The sequence below is a fragment of the Rhinolophus sinicus genome, chromosome 17, assembly GCF_057876585.1.
Source record: "Rhinolophus sinicus isolate RSI-liver-muscle chromosome 17, RSI-T2T, whole genome shotgun sequence".
Classification (NCBI taxonomy): Eukaryota; Metazoa; Chordata; class Mammalia; order Chiroptera; family Rhinolophidae; genus Rhinolophus; species Rhinolophus sinicus.
In genome coordinates this window covers 72,346,806-72,354,869 of record NC_142517.1, presented here as the reverse complement: position 1 = coordinate 72,354,869, position 8,064 = coordinate 72,346,806, and the positions used below count along the sequence as shown (strand labels likewise).

The following is an 8,064-nucleotide window of genomic DNA, read 5'->3' as shown; positions in this document are numbered from 1 at the left end:
AGCAACCATCAGTTTTCCCTCTATATCTCTGAGACTATTTCTGTTTACTTTGCTCATTTCTTCAGTTCTTCAGATTCCACATATAAGTGAGATCATATGGTATTTGTCTTTCTCTGACACTTATTTCACTTTGCATAATGTCCTCTAGGTCCATCCATATAGTTGCAAGTAGTAAGATTTCATTCTTTTTTTTGCTGAATAATACTCCATTATATAAATGTACCACAGTTTCTTAATCCAGTCATCTACCAATGGGCATTTCAGTTGTTTCCAAGTCTTGGCTGTTGTAAAGATTGCTGCAATAAACATAGGGGTGCATATAATTTTTCAAATTAGTGTCTTGGATTTCTCTGGATAGATACCTAAGAATGGAATTGCTGGGTCATAAAGTAGTTCCATTTCCAGTTTTTTGAGAAACCTCTATACCAATTTCCATAGTGGCTGTACCAATCTGCAATCCCGCCAGCAGTGCACGAGGGATCCCTTTTCTCCACAGCCTCACCAGCACTTGTTGTCTGTTGATTTATTGATGATAGCCATTCAGACCAGAGTGAGGTGGTATCTCATTGTGGTTTTTATTTGCATTTCTGTAATGATGAGTGAGGTTGAACATTTTTTCACATGTCTGCTGGCCATCTGTATGTCCTCTTTAAATAAATGTCTCTTCATGTCCTCTGCCCATTTTTTAATTGGGTTGTTTGTTTTTTTCGGTGTTGAGTTGAATGAGGGTTTTATAAATTTTGGATATTAACCCCTTATCAGATGTATCATTGACAAATATCTTCTCCTATTCAGTAGGATGCCTTTTTGTTTTATTGATGATTTACTTTGCTGTGAAAAAACTTTTAAGTTTGAGATAAGCTCAGATGTTTATTTTTTCTTTTATTTCCCTTGCCCAAGGGGATATAGCAGTAAAAATATTACTCAGGGTAATGTCTTCAAATTTACTCCCTGTATTTTCTTCTAGGAGTTTTATAGTTATGGGTCTTACATTTAAGTCTTTAATCAATTTTGAATTTGTTCTCGTATATGGCGTAAGGAGGTGATCCAGTTTAATTTTTTAGCATGTGTCAGTCCAGTTTTCCCAGCACCATTTATTAAATAGACTGTCTTTACCTGAATGTAAATTCTTGTTTCCATTGTCATAGATTAAATGACCATGTATGAATGGATTTATTTCTGGGCTCTCTATTCTATTCCATTGATCTATGTGTCTTTTTAAGCCAGTACCATACTGTTTTGATTATTGTAGTCTTGTAGTATGATTTGATGTCAGGTATCATGGTACCTCCCACTTCATTCTCATTTCTCAAGATTGCCATGGCTATATAGGGTTTTTATGGTTCCATATAAATTTTAGGATTATATGTTCTATTTCTGAGAAAAATGTCATTGGTAATTTATAGGAATTGCATTGACTCTATATATTGCCTTAGGTAGTATTGACATTTTTACTATATTCTTCCTATCCATGAGCATGGTATGTGTTTCCATTTATTTGTATCTTCTTTGATTTCTTTCTTCAGTGTCTTATAATTTTCAAAGATTTACTTTTAAATGGCAAAGTTTCAATGATGTATAGGATCGTAGTTCTTTCTTTGAGTGTAAAAATACCGTGAATATAAGCACTTCACTATCAAAATGATAATGATCAAATTATGCCATTAATCACAGAAACAGATTGTATTAAAAATGAAACATAATCTAATTTTTTTTTTACAGAGGATACACCAAAAAGTGTAGAGCTATATTACATGCAATGAGTTGAAACAAAAATATACCTAGTACATAGTAACAAAAAGAAAGCTGATAAAATATTTAAAAAATAGATTTTAGGTCTAAAGCTTACATGAGAAAAATTGATGTTTTCTATTGAGAAAAACTTAATGAATCAGAAAGTTTTCATTTTTATTAACCTTTATGTTCTCATTATCATACTATTAAGGGGTATAAAGCAAAATGCAGCCAGAGAAATAAAGACATCTATTAATTTAATGGGAGACTTAGAAACTTATAGATGATGGAAATAAGAATTAGGTTCTAGAAATTGTTTGAATAACACAGCTTCTGCATTCAATATAATAGACAACTTTGTACCAATAAACAGAAGGTACACATTCTTTTCAGATATCCATGAATCATTTATAAAAAATTGAGCTTGTTATTATGCTACAAAGATAATCTCTACTCATTCTATATAAGAAAAATTCAATGAGACAGATTTCTAACACAAGAAATAAAAATAGCAGTTAAGCAGAAAAGTATATTCAAAATAAATACATTCACTTTATATTCAAAATAAATTTCTGGAAAATTTTGGAAATTATTTAAAAATGCATTTATCTAAGTAGATTAAAGGGAATGCTACAGTATATTGTTACAAGCTTTTAAAAAATAACAGGGATAAAATCACATATAAAAACCTAGTTAACACAATTTGCTGAGAAAATTTATAATCTTACAAACTGTGCTTTCAATTGAAAAAACAAACAAACAAGAAACAACTAGCCATACAAACCTTATAGGAAAAGAGAAAAAGAAGCTCTAAGGAAGATAAAGGAGAGATCAACTAGAGAAATGAAAGCATGAATGGGCTGAGTGAGACGAAGGGTGGCTGAGGTCTCAGGTGCTGCTCTGAAAAACCCAAGCACAGACTTACTTGCTGATGGACTCACTCATCTGAGCTCCAGTGCCGGACAGCAGCTCAAAAGGTGCCAGGGACATACAGGGAGGAACTGAGTTATATGGCTCAGGACGAGGGCTGGAGAAGTAGCATTCTCTCAGAACTGAATGCTGGCAGAATCCATTCTCTCTTTGTTGAGCCCTCTGCCCTCTCTGCATGCAGATGCAGGTAACCACTATATCTGAGTCTCCATTAAATTGGCTAACACCATTTGTTTACCCTACCCAAACTGTGGACCCACCCAAGCCAATTCCAGGGGCTTTTTCATACAAATGGCCTGTCTTGTCTCATGCTGCAGACTTTCCTAAAATCTCTGAAAAGTTCCCAAACCCAAACAAGCAGCATCTGACCTTGGCATGCCCTGTATCACTTGCTAAGCAGCCCCAAGCACAGCACTAGAGGCAGGCAGCCTCAGTTTGTGGCTTAGCCTCTCCCAGGCACCTCCAAGCCCAGCACAAGTAGCAGTCATCTACAAATTGCTTTGTAGTTCATTCCAGGTGGCCCTCAGCAGGACAGAGGCTGTGGCGGAACCTGGCCTGAGGTGGGGCCCCACTCAGGATGCCCTAGGACTGGCAGCCTAGTGTTCAGTTTTGGACCTAGCCATCTCCAAGGACAACACACCCAAAGGGCAGACTAGGCAGACAACAGAGCCCTGCTAAAGTGAACCCTGCTCTGCAGCTTCAGCTCCTGTACAATAGCTCCTTTACTGTAGTCACCGACAGTCCTTACAAACAATGAATCCAAGGATGAATCCGTCCATTGACATTCAAATAGCAACCAAGACTTAACTACAACAGAAGGCACACACAAACTACACAAGGGACACACCAGGAGAACCCAGTTCATGTGACCAGGGTGACGGTGTCACTGGGACTCACAGGACACCTACTACATAAGGCCACTCTACTAAGACTGAGAGACATAGCAGCTCTACCTAATACATAGAAACAAGCACAGTGAGGAAGCCAAATGGCAGGACAAAGAAACATGTCCCAAATGAAAGAACAGAACAAAGCTCCAGCAAAAAACTAATCAAAATGGAGAAGAATCTTCCAGATGCAGAGTTCAAAACATTGGTTATAAAGGTGCTCAGTGATTTCAGGGAGAACTTCCACTAAGAGGTAGGCATGAAAACAGAGATAAAAAACATAAAAAAGAACCATTCAGAAATAAAGACTACAATAACTGAAATGAAGAATACATTAGAGGGAGTCAACAGTAAATTAGATGAAGCAGAGGACTGAATCAGTGACTTAGAAGATAAGGTAGCAAGAAAACACCCAATCAGAACAGCAAAAAGGGCAAAGAATCAAAAAAATTAGGATTAAGTAGTCATGGGGATGGAGTGTATAGCATAAGGATATAGTCAGTATTGTAATAAGTATGTATGCTGTCAGAGGGGTACTAAATTTGTTTAGATGATAGACAGGTGGGGACTTGGGGGACAGGGTGAAAAAGGTGAAGGGATTGAGAAATACAAATTGGTAGTCACAAAATAGTCATGGGGATGTAAAGTAAAGCATAGGGAATACAGTTGATGATGTGGTAAGAGCTATGTATAGTGCCAGGCAGTTACTAGACTAGTCAGGGGGATCACTTCTTAAATTATATAAATGTTTAACCACTATACTCTATACCTGAAATTAATATAAAATAATATTGATTGAATGTCAACTGTAATTGAAAAATTAAAGAGGAGGAAAAGTGAAGGGGCATAGGAGGTCCAAATTTCCAGGTATAAAACAGTAAGTCACGGGGATTTAACGTACAGCATAGGGAATATAGTCCATAATATTGTGATAGAGTGGTACAGTGTCAGATCGCTGGACTTATCCTGGTGATCACTTGCTTAGCTATATAAATGTTGAATAACTATCATGTACACCTGAAACTAATATAATATTTTATGTTTGCTATGTTTTAATTAAAATATTTTTTAAAAAGAAAGCATGAATAAACATTAGTTGTAAGAAATAAGGTACAAATATAGATGGAGATTTGAAACTTTGAAGACTGTGTGATGTTATACCAATAAGTCTGGAAACTGAGTCATGAAATCAAGAGTACAGATGCTTTATAAGATATTATATCTTAAATCAAGGAGAGGCAGAAACTGGATAGTAGTGAAAAATGGAAACCTTTAAAAAGGCATCAGGCCCAAAGATTTTACAATGATTTTACCAAATCTTTAAATACATTATTTAAAATATTCCTGAGCATGAAATGGATGGCAAGCTATTGTATTATTCAGGATGATGCAGTAATAAACATCCCAAAAACACCAGTGGTTTAAGATAGAAAATGTATTATACTTGTCAAATTAAATCTGATGTGGGCATCGGTAAGAGTTTTAGGCAGCTCTTCTTGATGTGGTGAATTAGTCAGCAAGGCCGCTCATATTTTGTCCCTCAATTATTTCAACCTAGTGCTTCCATGTTCACTGCTATCAGGGAAGGGGAAACACGGAGAACTGGAGCAGAGATGATACCTTTTTAAACAGTTTGTGTCTAAGCCCAAACTTTATAGGGATGCACATACATGAAATAAAAGTTTAAATGCAATAAACTAAAAGAAAGGAAAATTTAGATATCTCTCCCTTTATTAAAAGAGATGCAACTACTCTAAGCAAAACCCTGATTGTTTTCAGCTTTGTAGTAAAGAGAGTTTTATCATAAGAATACAATAATTTTTAATCATTAGGTACTGTAATGAACTGCTTAATGTATTAAAAATAAAAAAGTCTCTGATAACAATGCTAAATAAGCTATAAAAATAGGAAATTTCCTTTAGCTTAGGATATAAGGGAGATCTTAAAACTATAGAAAACTAAGCTATCAAAACCAAAAACACTGAAAATATTTAAAGTATTTTAGCTAAAATAGGAAATAACAAAAGAAGATGCACCTTCAGAAGCAATGTAGATACTTTATAGATAGTTTTATTGAATGAAATACAGCTTGTAAATAGAATGAATTCTATATATTAGAGAATAAAAAAAAAAATCTCACTTTTTTGGGAACTATATGAAAAAACTATCTGGAAAATACCAAATAGTTAACTAAGTATATATTGGAATAAGAGATAAGCGGAGTGACTCAAATTTAAATGGAGAAAAATGTGTTTCCTGATGCATTAGAAAATAAAAATACATTGGGAAAATATCATACACACATATGTACACGAGGTCCAACAATTAAGTTTGTGAACTTATCCCAGAAAAGTGCTACACACCTCATTGCTGAATATCACTGCGGTCACCTTCGAAGTACTCCGCATGGGAAGTATGCACAGATGCCAGTGTCTAGTCCACCCTTCAAAACAATTTTGGAACTCTTTTTCTGTAATGGCCATCAGAGCTGTCGTCGTATTACCCTTGATGTCCTGAATGTCATCAAAATGTCTTCCTTTCAATATTCCCTTTATCATTGGGTAAAGAAAGAAGTCATTGGGAGCCAGAACAGGTGAGTAGAGAGGATGTGCTAATACAGTTCTTTGTTTACTGGCTCAAAACTTCCTCACAGTGGGGGCCTGATGGTTCAGTTGGTTAGAGCATGAGTTCTGAACAACAGGGTTGCCAGTTTGATTCCCACATGGGATGGTGGACTGCACCTCCTGCAACTAAAGATTGAAAACAGCGACTGGACATGGAGCTGAACTGTGCCCTCAACAACTAGTCTGAAGGACAATGATTTGACTTGAAGCTGATGGGCCCTGGAAAAACACACTGTTCCCCAACATCCCCCAGTTAAAAAAAAAAATCTCCCTCACAGACAGTGCCGTGTGAGCATTGTTGTGATACAAGAACCATGGATTGCTGGGGAAAAGTTTAGGTTGTCTAACTTTTTCATGCAGCCTTTTCAGCACTTCCAAATAGTAAACTTGGTTAATTGTTTGTCTGGTTGGTCCAAATGCATAATGAATAATCCCTCTGATATAAAAAAAGGTTAGCAATATCATTGCAACAAGTTCACAAACTTAATTGTCAGAACTCGTAGAAACATACAATTACCTGAATAAAAAAAACAAAACAAAACTATAAAGCTTTAAAACTTTATAGTAAGATATCAAAATTAGTCCTGAATAAATGTTGAGATGTCCCCTGTTCCTGAATGTGAGAAATTTTTTGGTAAAATATCTACTACTCATGCAATGCATCTATAAAATATATACAATTTCAATCAAGATCCTAATGGATATTTTAGAATAATATGAATAAATTTATTTTCATTTTCCTGGACATCTGCTGAATTGTGGAGCCAGGATCCTGTTGGTAGAGCTGTGTGGTACCTTGTATCTGTCTGCCTCCTGAAGTTCTGTTTACCATCTAGAGAAGGCTCAGCTTCTCGAGAAGCTGAAAGTATATTTATAAGGGCAGGTTCCCAGGATGAAAGAGATTTGTAGCCCAGGCTGATGACATCAGATACATTGAATTTGTCTCTTGGTCAGTCTTGTTCTGGTGTCAGAGAAATAGTGAGATTGGTGCCATTTGATGTAGTTTCTGTACCTTGAACTCCCTTGTCTTAGACATTTTGCTCCTGGTCTTGTTTCTGTTCTAAAAGCTCATCAAGTTTTCTTTTTCTTTCGACATGGAATCTAGATCTTCGACTTTGAAACCAAATTTGGACTCTTGACTCTGGAACTCCAATTTCTTTAGCAAGTTGCTCTCTGAAATGAATCCCAGGACAAGGTTTGTTCATAAATGCTGTGATGAGAGTTGTAATTGGGAGGAGGTGTAGCTGGTACAACATCATCTATCTTCTCTACTATGAATCTTTTCTTCAGGGTGATCTTGGTCTTGGTTCTTGCTCGTAAGTCCTCAGGTTCTGATCTTTTCTGAACTCGTTGCCACGCTCTTCGATTCTGAAACCAAATCTGGATTCTAGACTCGTTAGTGTTGATTTCTAAAGTAAACTTTTGTTTGGTAGCATAACCTGGGTTAAGGTTTTGGTTGAATGCTTTGATGAGGATTTTCAACTGGTCTTCTGTGAATTTGGTGTGGCTTTGTCTATGATTCCTGGCTGTGGTCTTGTTTGGAGAGTTGTCTTGGGCCATGTTGGAATAGAGTCCTGAATCCTTCAACCAGCCTTACAGATTTTTTAAAAATAGAAAATGACAAACTGATTCTAAGCTTACCTGGAAGAGTAAATGCACAAGAAGAGATAATTTTGGTGGTAGGGGGAATAATGGGGAAATTTTGATGCTGCATGTTAAAGCAAAGATTATTAACAGTGTTGATAGGGCCAGAATGAACATGTAATTTAAGAAGTAGAGAAGTAATTCCAGAGCATATATGAATTTAAATTAAAAAAGGATGTATTGCAGACCAGTGGGAAAATAAACTGTTCAGTTAATGTATCTGACAATCCATTTATTTAACAATA

At 36.0% G+C, this 8,064-nt stretch overlaps 1 pseudogene; it reads right to left on the bottom strand.

Moving 5' to 3' along the window:
• Positions 1-7,203: 7,203 nt before the first annotated feature.
• LOC109434565 (double homeobox protein A-like) lies at positions 7,204-7,735 on the bottom strand (annotated as a pseudogene).
• Between the last annotated feature and the right edge of the window lie 329 nt (positions 7,736-8,064).